The sequence below is a fragment of the Chionomys nivalis genome, chromosome 1 (assembly GCF_950005125.1).
Source record: "Chionomys nivalis chromosome 1, mChiNiv1.1, whole genome shotgun sequence".
NCBI classification, from domain to species: Eukaryota; Metazoa; Chordata; class Mammalia; order Rodentia; family Cricetidae; genus Chionomys; species Chionomys nivalis.
Window position 1 is genome coordinate 18384258 of NC_080086.1, and position 11895 is coordinate 18396152.

Below are 11895 nucleotides of genomic sequence, written 5' to 3' on the forward strand. Positions count from 1 at the left end.
GGAATTCAAGGGTATACTTGGCCACACAGCAAGTTTGAAGCCAGCCTGGTCTATAAGAACCTTATCTCAGAAACTCATTTAAATTGTAAGACATATTTATACAGTTGGGTTACTAAGGCAAATTTTATACTAGTGAAAACCAAAAACCAGATGAAAGTCCATTGACAGGATATAATACTAACCAAAGACAGCAAGAGCCACAGAAAATTGTGGGTCACTAATGCAAAAACACAAAACCACCATGGATATGAATACAAAATACTGTCTCTATGAACTATGGTGGATGTTATTTAAAAAAAAACAATTAATATAAGGGTACTATGAAGATAAGAAAATATCTGTGTGTGTTTTTTAAAATATGGAATGATTCACAAATTTGTATGAAATCCTTTCACAGAGGCCAAGCTAATCTCATCTATAATGTTCCAAATTTTAGGATATGTGCTGTTGAAGCAAAGATCTGTGTGTATTTAATAAACTGTTGAAGGAATTAGTGGAAGTCTTTATTGATGGGGAGGGTGAAAAGGAATGACAACTTTTAAAAGTAAACTTGATGCCTTGATTTCTCATTTATTTATATTTCTTATTCTGGGCATTGTAGGTGGGGTTTCTGGCATGAGCAACATGGAAAAATAATTTATGAGTAACATTGCACTTCTTACACAAATAATAAAACTCATGTTGTCAAGCATGTATACGCATTGTTCCTGACAATCACAATAACTTTAGCAGTATACAAAATATTAATCATCTCCCTATATCACCACAGATTAGCCAAATAATCTAATATTCAAAAGTAGTAAATATCCAAATAATAATAATAGTAATGAGAACCTAAATTATGTAATATAAATGTGTTTAAAATTGAGTTAGCACAACTTGGGCTTTTAAAACTATAAGAAATAAGATGCTTCATTAACACTGAAATCAAATCCTACCTGATATATCTTTGATTACTGAGCATCCTGGCCCTGGGAAGATTCCTGAGGTCTGCCTCCCTGTTGGGGTGAGCCTTGCTGGTTTTCTTGCTGAGGGCCTTGGTTCTGCTGTTGGCCTCCCTGTTGGGATGGGCCTTGCTGGTTTCCTTGCTGAGGGCCTTGGTTCTGCTGTTGGTCTCCTTGCTGGGGTGGGCCTTGCTGGTTTCCTTGCTGAGGGCGTTGGTTCTGCTGTTGGCCTCCTTGTTGGGGTGGGCCTTGCTGGTTTCCTTGTTGAGGGCGTTGGTTCTGCTGTTGGCCTCCTTGTTGAGGTGGGCCTTGCTGGGGTGGGCCATGCTGGGGTGGGCCTTGTTGTGGTGGGCCTTGCTGGGGTGGGCCACGCTGGGGTGGGCCTTGCTGGGGTGGGCCACGCTGGGGTGGGCCTTGCTGGGGTGGGCCACGCTGGGGTGGGCCTTGTTGGGGTGGACCTTGCTGGGGTGGGCCACGCTGGGGTGGGCCTTGTTGGGGTGGGCCTTGCTGAGGTTTGCCTCGCTGGGGTGGGCCTAGCTGGGGTGGGCCATGCTTAGGACCAAAACCATTGTGACGAGGAGGACCATGGGGGAATGCTGCAACAGAGGGTCTGTGATTAGAATCTGACATGCTGACTCACATCTTTTATTTGATACATCACAAGAAGTGGCAAGTTTAGTACTGAAACAAATGCCCTCTTTCCTTTTACCAACAGCTCAATAATTACTACATTGTTCCTCTTACTCATTTGTGAGTCATCTTCATGATCATTCCCTCCTAGATTTTAGGGAAATTTTCTCCGAATACATGGACTTATGGTATCAAACTTCGAATCTTTATGCTTGGAACTAGAATTTGAGGTCTTAGACAGCTAATTTTTCAGTCATCATTTCGATGGACAAGACAGAAACAAAACAGGATTTTAAAATTATTTGACTATTCTATCCAGAAATGTCCCTATGTCCTTTCTTCTGTTCTACATTTACTGTGGCAAGATGTCTGTTATCCACTGACTACTTCATTACAGGATATTCACAGTTGGCCTTCCTTCTGTGAATCCTCCTGTTTGATCCTGCTCAACACAGAGCAGTGACTGTAGAGATCCAGCCCTACTTTTTCAACTTTCTGTTCAGACCCCTAATCAAATTTTTATTGCACATGACAACATTCAATTCCTTGTTTGGAATGATAATTCAAACACAATACTTTGGTACTGATTCTACATTCCTGCTTTTGTGCTAATCCTCTTCTCCCTCTCTGCATCTTGCAGGAGTTACATGTGATCTGTTACCTAAATGCAGATTCACTGAACAAACAACCATTTTTGTCTTACCTTCACTGAAGCTCTGAAGAGAGCTCACGGCCAGCAAGGCCGCTGTGAACAGAACAACCAGCATCTTGGAGTCTCTGGAGTTTCTTCTGAGTCTGTGCTGCATTCAGTGTGGTACCTGACTTTATAAGACCCAGCAGAAGAATGGTGCCTTTGATTCCATCCTGGGTGACCTCATATTTGACAAAGTAGGAAATACTGCATCCTTGACTCCTCTTTGGGAGTTCTGCCAGCTACTATAACATTAGGCATTGACAGCATGACTTGGACTCAGAGCAGATGAAACATGGCTATGATGTTAATATCTATATTAAAATTTTGCCATTATATGAATTTCATTGTATTTGGTATGCAGCTTTTATATAAAGTTATGATAGTTCTGACTGATAATTTTTAAAACATGAATTTGTTTCATATCTTTAGCCTTCATTTTCATCCACAGATCACCAATCATACTGTATTTATGGGTGTGATATATAGTTGTATTTTCCATGACATACAGGTCATTTATATTTGGATAAGATGCATTCCCTGCCACCTCATTTATTCAGAACCACAAGACTATACAAAATTTCTAACATGTTGTTTGAAATGGGAAACACTTGGAGCCTTACACTACCAACATATTTTATTGTTTGGGTGTGTGAGATTTTGAGTGTTTGTGTATTTCTGTTGTGTGTGTGTGTGTGTGCGCGCGCACTTGCTTGGATGCATGTCTTTACAGGCCTGTTAAAATATGGACAGAAGATAACTTTGGTTGCAGGTACTCAGATCCTTCTTTCTGTGCTGTATTTAGGATTAAATATCTCATTGGCCTTAAGTCATCATGTTGAGAAACTGTTTGGTTTAAAAGTCCTCAGGTATACAGAGATTTCCGTCTCCTAGATCATATTTGTTGGGATTTTCACAATATGTCCTCCTACATGACTTTTAACTTGAATTCAAGAAAACAGAATATTGTTTCTCATGATCAGAATAAAATTCCATTATTGATTGAACTATCTCCACTGCTCTCAAATATTCTATTTATGTTAATAAAAATACTACAGAAAGTGGAGTGGGATTTCTACAATGCTTAAGACAAATTCACAATTTGACACACCCATGCCACTTCATGTTTCTAAGATTTTGACAGTCTAATCCATTTTCAGAATGTCCCATGTAACTAGACTTTTACCTTCTCACTTTTAGGAAATGTTTTCAACACTACCAATAACCAATAACTGGCCATGATTATACAATAGAATTAAGTAATTGGCTATCAACTGCAAATTTAAATCATATTACGTTTATGATCTAAACTGACATATGATCCTATGCACCTTTCTTAGAGTGGTCAACACTGAATTCGGTTACAATATCTATTTTAATCTAAACCACTAGAGGTTTTGAATTTCTTTTTTTGTTTGTTTTGATTTGTTTTTTTCTTTTCTTTCTTTTTTCTTTCTTCTTCTTTTTATTTATTTTTTGTTTTTGTCTTTCAAGTCAGGGATTCTCTGAGTAGCTTTGAAGCCTGTCCTGGAGCTCACTCTGTAGACCAGGATGGCCTCAAACTCACAGAGATCCACCTGCCTCTAACTCCACAGTGCTGAGACTAAAGTCATGTACCACCACTGTCCAGTCTAAACTAGTATAATTAGAAATTCTTGAAAATTTTTCCTTGTGGCATTTCTTACTGTCTAACCAGCTTTTTATTTTCAGGTATTACAGGATTATTTCTAAGACACTCCAAATCCTTATCATTTTATTCCTCAGTATGTTGCTCAATTTTTTATTTAAAAATTGGTTACAAAATGTCATCACATTTCCAGCCAGCTCTCTTTGTTTACTCTCTTTCACTGTGTGTCTATTTGTCCAATCTGAAAATAGGCAGTTCGTTTAAGACAGAGATTTATTAGTCTAGACAGCTGGACTGTGGAGGCCTGAAAATGTACTCCAATTTCCATATTGTCCAAAGGTCAGAGAGTTGGAACTTACCTCTAGTTTCTTCAGGGTTATTGTGTTTCTACCTCATACAAAGCTCCCACCTAGATTTAGGTCTGAGAGTTCTGGTCTCTCAAGGGTATTGTCAACACCTGTGGCTAATAGCCAGACCTTGTACTCCAGTAATAGAGAAGTAGATATGTTCCTACCTCAAACAAAAATCTAATAATACAACTAAGTTTCCAGTTCTCTTAAGGAGATAGCTTTGGATCCCACCCAGGGAGTAGTGTGCCTACAGAATGTTTTGATCTGGGGTGTAAGTGTGACTTGTTTTGTTCTAGCAAAAGAATGATGAAATGTGAAAATAGCCTGCAACCTCCAACAGATATGTTCATTTCCTTGTATCATGTTGATGCAGTCTTTTATTTTATTCCTACCTATTTTAAGCAATTCTAAAATAAACGCAGGTGAATTTCAGTACTTACTAGAATCCTCTCCTGATACTATCCTATATGTTTCTCCATTTTATTATTTTATTTCACATCTTCATATTATTTACTTATATTTTCTAAATCCCTATGTCTTAATCTTGGCTATAGATAATTTTGTCAAGGCTGGTTCCCAACACTGTTTTCTTCAATTCACACGTTTATTGCTCATTTTAGTACAAAATTTGTAGTAGGGAGCTGGGGGCCTCTTCCCACAGCCCGGTTGCCACATGGTTAGCTTTATACCCAAAATAACAACACATGCATTGTATTCTTTTAAACACTGCTTGGCCCATTTCTATTCATGTGTGTAGCACCCCAAGGTGTGCTTACCGGGAATATTCTAGCCTACGTCCATCCTGGGTCGGAGCTTTATTGCATCTGCCAGGGAGAGGGGAGCATGGCGTCTGCTCCAGAGAGCAGAGCTGTGGAGTCTGAGCTCACTTCCTCTTCCTCCCAGCATTCTGTTCTGTTTACTCCACCCACCTATGTTTTAACCTATGAGGGCCAAGCAGTTTCTTTATTACTTAACCAATAAAATCAACAGATTGATATATGACACTCCCACATCAAAAATTAGTTTCAGTTTTTGTTTTGTTGAGGTAAGATATGGTGCTGGGTCATGGAAATTCAAAGCCAAGCTCCTTCTTAAGTGCTTATCACTGCCCCCTCTTCTATGCATTTAATTATCTGTTATTTTTCCTTTCCAGAGATTTCAGGAAGGTTTTCTGAGTAAGAGTTTTTACAAGCAAAGTGGCCTTGAAAGGGAATACATTATGATTTGGCAATTCTTTCAAGCTAAATGATAAACTCATGTAATTTAACTTGATTGGATGTTGGATATATAGTTTATTTATTTCTACTGAAAGATTCAATTTATTACTTTAACAATATGTCCTGTCCCTTTAAGAGACAAGCCCTGCCCACTTACTTTTCCATCTGCTGAGGCAAAAAGATCTTCCTTCCTTTTTCCATCTGGCTCCAGAAGAGGCAGCCTCTGCCTCTTTCCCTTCTCCCCACATCTCCCCTTCCTTCTACCCCCCCACCCCCGTTTGTGTGTGTGTGTGTGTGTTTCTCTTTCTCTCTTTATGCCTCTCTCTGCTATTCCTCCTTTTCCCTTTATCTGCTTTCCCTTTTCCTTCCATATCCACTAAATAAATACCCACATTCTCTGCATTTTACTTATCTGTCTTTCACCCACTGTGCAGCAACCTGTCTGGGACCTGGATGCCTTCTTGGTGACAGTGGTCTCATTCCCTTTGCCCATTGCTACCACTTGGGGACCAACAGTGTTTTATTTTTACCATAACAGTTGCTATAAATGTTTCTGATTCTGTAGATCCTGTTCAGTCAGAATACCAGGATATGAGTCACCCATATGCTTACTTATAATTAACTTTGATCTAATAGAAGCAGCAGAAGGAGGGCCATGCTTACTAGTGCGTTGGTATTAAAGTGACATCTAGGGGAGTGTCATTTTGCCCTATGCTAATTCCACTACATATCACAGTTCCCATAATTTCCCTGACCTTCAATGTCAGGAAAGCATGAAAGAGATTAATGCATCACAAAATAATATCACCTATGAACAGAGGTGACAGAATACCTAAGAGTAAACAATACCACTTTATGTTGCTCTAGGAGGCCATAATCCCTGTGGCAAGCCTCAAGGCAAATGATGTGTGACAAACCTCTTACATCAACTGGTCTTTTAGTATTGGCCCAACAACTAATATATATTTGGTTGGTCTTGATTTACATCCACTGCAACTCCTGGTTCTCATATGGGTTTAGTACAACTCACAAAATAATTTACAGTTCAAATCACAGATATGGCAGGTCAGGACACTATGAGGCCCAAAAGAGATAGGAGCTGGATCAGCCCTTTCTTCATGTCTCTCAATTCTTAGCTACAATGATGCTTTCTGAGCACACGTTCTTCAGTAGTGTTTCCATGTGGATCCATATGCTCTCTATTTCTTTTGTCAATTTTTTTTGTTTTAGCATTTTTGAGACTTTTTTATACAAGTACTCTTTTTACATCATTTCTGTATTTTGTTCTTTATAGAAATGTAAGTCAGGCCTTATATCAAGTCCTTCACCCCATGTTGATATAGCACCCTAATACAGGATTCAAATCACTTTGTCCATTTCCATCAGAGAGTCATCTTCTTGGAGCCAAGAAAGTGGAGTCAGGTCAGCTTGCAGTGAATAAGGCTGTGCTGTATTCCAGTGTTGGCAGACATTTTTTCCCTTCAGCAATTTCCATATAACAGCATAAAGACATGTTAGTTATAAATGATTGACTAACAGTTTAGACTTATCACTAACTAGCTCTTACAGTTTAAATTGATCCATGTCTTTTATCTTATATACTACTACGTAGCTTAGTACCCCTTTTCAGAATGGCAAGTTCATCTTGCTGCTCTCTACCCCTCCTGCCAACTCTACCACTTTCTTTTTCTGCATTTTCTCAATTAGGCTCACCCAACTAACCACTTCATGCCTAACTATTGGTTACTTAGCTCTTTATTAAACCAATGAGAGCAACAGATCTTCACAGTATACAAATGGATTATTCAACAGCATTTTTCTCTTTTGTCTAATTAAACAGGAAGGTGATGTAGGAAGGTCATTTGTCTATGTGTTAATTTCAGTGGTTAATAAAGATACTGCTTTGGTCTTTTGATAGGCCAGCCCTTAGGTGGTTGGAGTAGACAGAACAGAATTTTGGCAGGAAGAAGGCAGTGAGGCAGACACAATGAAGCTCCGACCCAAGATGGACATAGGTTAGAATCTTCCTGGTAAGCCACCACCTCATGGTGCTACACACATTAATAGAAATGGGTCAATGAAGATGTGAGAATTAGCCAATAAGAGGATGAAACTAATGGGCCAGGCAGTGTTTAAATGAATACAATTTGTCTGTTGTTATTTCCAGGGCTAAGCTAGCCATGTGGGAGCCAGGCGGGATGAAAAGCAGGCCTGCTCACACTATCACCACAAATTATATACAACAAAAACAGTTATCAAGTAAGAATTACAGTTACAGTATCCGATACATTTATACTTGGCAAATTTAGAGAAAAATACTCTATTATTTACCTTATCTTTGTGAGTTTGAAATTTTGTATCTAATTTACATATTATCATAGCTAAAGAAAGCAATAGGTTTAGCTATTTAGTTTTTATTCCATTAAAAACCCCAGGAGAATCTAATTATTACCTAATGACAGGGATGTCTGGGTGCCTGATAGTCACCCAAAGTTTCTCTGCAACATTGGGGCATATATATCTTTGATCTACTCACCTTCTATAGCTGATAGACATTTTTGAGTAACAGAAAATTTCAATGAACTGTCATACCTTGCCTTGGCAAAGTTTGGCAGTCACTTTCTTTTATGTTCTGTTTGTATAATTTGGACAACTTACTGTCAGTGGTTGAGGCAAGGATATTTTATTTTCTAAAAGGCTAGCTTTTTCTACAAAGAAAGTAAATTCCATATGGAGGTTTGTTGATATCCATTATCTTCTCTGAAGTGGATTGATGCTTTCAGGAGCAGACATGTCTCGTGGTCATGAAAAGCCTCAAAGATATTAAAAATCTTAAGTGCCATATACTATATACTTTTGTTGTGTTTTAATACTGTTTATCTCCCTAAACATATCTGTTTAACTTAGAAAACATACCTAACATGACTAACTACAAGACTTTGCTATAAATGGCAAACTACTAACCTCTATCTATTAATTATATAGTATATTTTCAATGAGTTGAATAAGAACACTAACACAAGCAAGAGATGAAACATTCATGCATGATAACAAATATAAACTTAAACTTGTAACAATATGCAAAACTCAATACCAATTTAAATATTTAATACTAAAGTTGCATTTTTAGTTTAAAAATAGATTTACTTTTCTAACCTTTCATCCTGCCATTTTTCTTTCCTCCCTTTTTCTTTTCAGAATGAGGTCCCTGGACCTAATATCCTTAGTTCAATCATTTTTTTTCCTTGCTTGTTACAAATAATAATTTCTAACCACCCAGGGAAATGATGACAAACATCCATAACCCACATCTTTGGAATGTGGGCATTATTTTTTTAAACTATTTTTTTTTTGTTTGTGGGTGCTGACATCTTCGAGGGACACTGTAAAAATCAGGACAATGGTTAATTCCTGTCTTGAGTAGTCTGTGAGGGTGAACCATCTCAGGAAGCAGGCTTAAAGCTGTTCTTAATGAAGAATGTTGAGGAAGCTGTAGCAGATGTGCTCTTGGTTTTTGGATCACCTGACCTATCTATTTTTATTGTTCTTTGATTCCATTTTTTTGAAAACATATGAACTTTTAAATGTAGCATACATATCTGTATGTATCATAAGTGTGGAATGTGTGCTTTCTCTAGTTAGTTGAAGATGATATTTTAAGTTTGAGTAGATAAAATATACATTGTGTGTCCTGGAAGTTTTTTAGGTTTTTTTGTTTTTAATGTCTATAGCTATAATTTCAAAGGGGCCTTCCCTCATCAAACACAATACTATTTAGTCCTAAATTAATCCACAGCCTTTTGGTTTTTTTAGGGAGTAGGATATGGAACAAAAGCATAATCTCTTTCTCAAAGCAAAATATTTTTTGACATCCATTTGAATTAAAGATATTTTTAAAAAATATATGTTAGTTTACTCAAGCAGCCTTTGCCATCCAAAATTTCTTGTCAGCTATCATTTGTTCATCTGCAATCAAAAAAAATCAAAGACAATAAAATAAGATATAGGATATATACTTCCCATCTATTTTTAAATTTTTATTTGGATTTCTTTATATGAAGAAGGATGCTTAAAAGAAATTCCACACTAGCTCAGAGTTGAGAATAATAGATGGAGATTTATTTAGGGGTAGATTCATAAATCAGAATCCTCTACTGAAATGGAGAATAGAAACCTAATCCCATAACCAGAAAAGAGAGTAGCCACATGCTTTACATCAGCATAAATATATAAGAGGCCATGCCCAAGTGGGCAAGTAACGTAAAGGCTACTGGTTGTAGGATTTCCTATTGCACCTCTCCTTCTCTCCTTTTTGTTTAACTAAGAAAGTTCTAAGCCTAATACAGAATTATATACAATAAGAACAAATATATTCAATGATTATATTATCCTAATGAGTTTAAATCTTGTATAATAAAGAACTTGGCAAAGTCATGAGCTGAAAGTAACTACAACTATCTAGACTTCAACTCCATTGAAGATCCGAGAAGGGAAATAATATTACTTGAGTAAGCAGGAAGTGCAATCAAGCAAATTCCAAAATTAGCAATGAATGACAGAGACAACATTAAAGCAACCAACTTTGCCTAAGACCTAGAATAACTGACAGACCATTTTCACAGGCAAGAAAAATTTCAAAACCATCTTACCATGTCTTGGCAAAATTTGACAGTCCTGCTTATTCATTTCCAGATTCCATGTACCTTGTCAGTGGTTGAAGCACGGGCAGTTTTTTTTCCCAAAGGCCAGTTTTGCCAAGAAGAAAACAAGGTCCAAGGAGAGTGTCTTAGGTGCTCAACATTCTCTCTGGAATAGATCAGTGCTGCCAGGAGCTATTGTGTCTCACTTCAACAGAAACCTATATTATTTAAATGCCATATTCTACAGCTCTTTGAAGTGGTTGAAAATTACCTATCTATGCAGAATACAATCTCTATGTATCTAAAGCTCCAGATTAGTCTAACTATAAGTATGACAAATATAGATGACTATTGATCTATAATTCTTAGTACTTATATAACTTAAAGACTAAGACTTCATATTAGAATACTCTACAATAAACAACTGTGCAGCAAATGAGCATAATTATCTCAAAATGTAAACAATGTATAAGTATCTTAATCAGAAATAGGAATGTACATTGCAATCTGGTAAATATATCCTATAATTGTATCAATATACAAAAATGTTTTAAGCAGAGGTAGAAGCATGCATGCATACAATATGACACAACAAATTTGCCTAGATATACAAATATTATAGGCAAAAATAGGAATATATTCAATATAATTTAAGTTTGTATCAATATACAAGAATCTATACCAATGTAAATTGCCTATAAATAATAGCTCACAAGTATATATATATATATGTATATATATATATTTATATATATGTGTGTGTGTTTAAGTGTATGTGTATCAGTTACCTGACCTCAAAAATCATAGTCCCTAATCTCGATGATCTTTACTGGATAGGTATTTTTCCATCTGCCAGCATTCAAACATCCAGAATCTCTTGAATTTTGAAAGAAGAGTATTTTCCTGCAAAGACAAGAACAGAACCATACCCCAACCTTATATGCTTTCCTTGTCACCATTGTGGATGAGCTATCATTTCTCTTTCTTAACAGGTTTTTCTTTTTCAAAGTGCATCTTTATTAATTTTGATGGTATTCATACTTTTTCTTCTCTTGTGGAAACAAAAGCAAAACCACTTCCCTAACATAACACATCTTTTGGTTTTCATAGTGGGGGTAACACATCCTTGAAATAAACAAGCTGATTTAATTCAGAAGAGTATTGTATAATATAATGTTTCTCTGTTGCTATTGTTCCGTTCTCCTTGCATTAAAAAAGTTCAAGGTCAATAAAGCGTTATGTAATCTATTCCTGAGGGTATTTTCCACCCTTTTCTGTTTGTTCCACATATTCTTTATAGTTCGATTTGATCTTTCTATAACTACCTGAGCTGTAGGATTGTGTGGTGTACCTGTACTATGCTTAATTTTATAATAAGCAAAAAACTGCTTCATTTACTTAGGCATATATGCTGGACCATTATCTGTCTTTTTTGTGCAGGTGTACTCATGATGGTCATAACTTCTAATAAATATGTGATCACTGAATAAGCCTTTTCTGAGCTTAGAGCAGTTGCCCAATGAAAACCTAAAATAAGTGTCAATGGTATGGTGTAAATATTTTAATTTTCCAAATTCTGCAAAATCAAACACATCCATCTGGCAGATTTAATTCCTTTGAGTTCCCTTTGAGTTAGTCCCTGCATGTAGTGGTGTTCGGTTATTGAAAGAGCAAGTAAGACATCTCTTTATAATTTCTTTAGTTTATTGCTATGTAATAGAAAACTCTTTATTAAACTTTTCCTATTGGCATGATGTTTTATAAAAATTCTGATTTGTGCAACATGCTTCCTATCA

At 36.6% G+C, this 11895-nt stretch overlaps 1 non-coding gene across 1 annotated transcript; it reads right to left on the reverse strand.

The window, feature by feature from the left end:
- Nucleotides 1-352: 352 nt before the first annotated feature.
- Nucleotides 353-456, reverse strand: LOC130889612 (U6 spliceosomal RNA). The gene has a single exon (XR_009058614.1). It is a non-coding gene; the product is annotated as a U6 spliceosomal RNA (small nuclear RNA).
- Nucleotides 457-11895: the final 11439 nt, after the last annotated feature.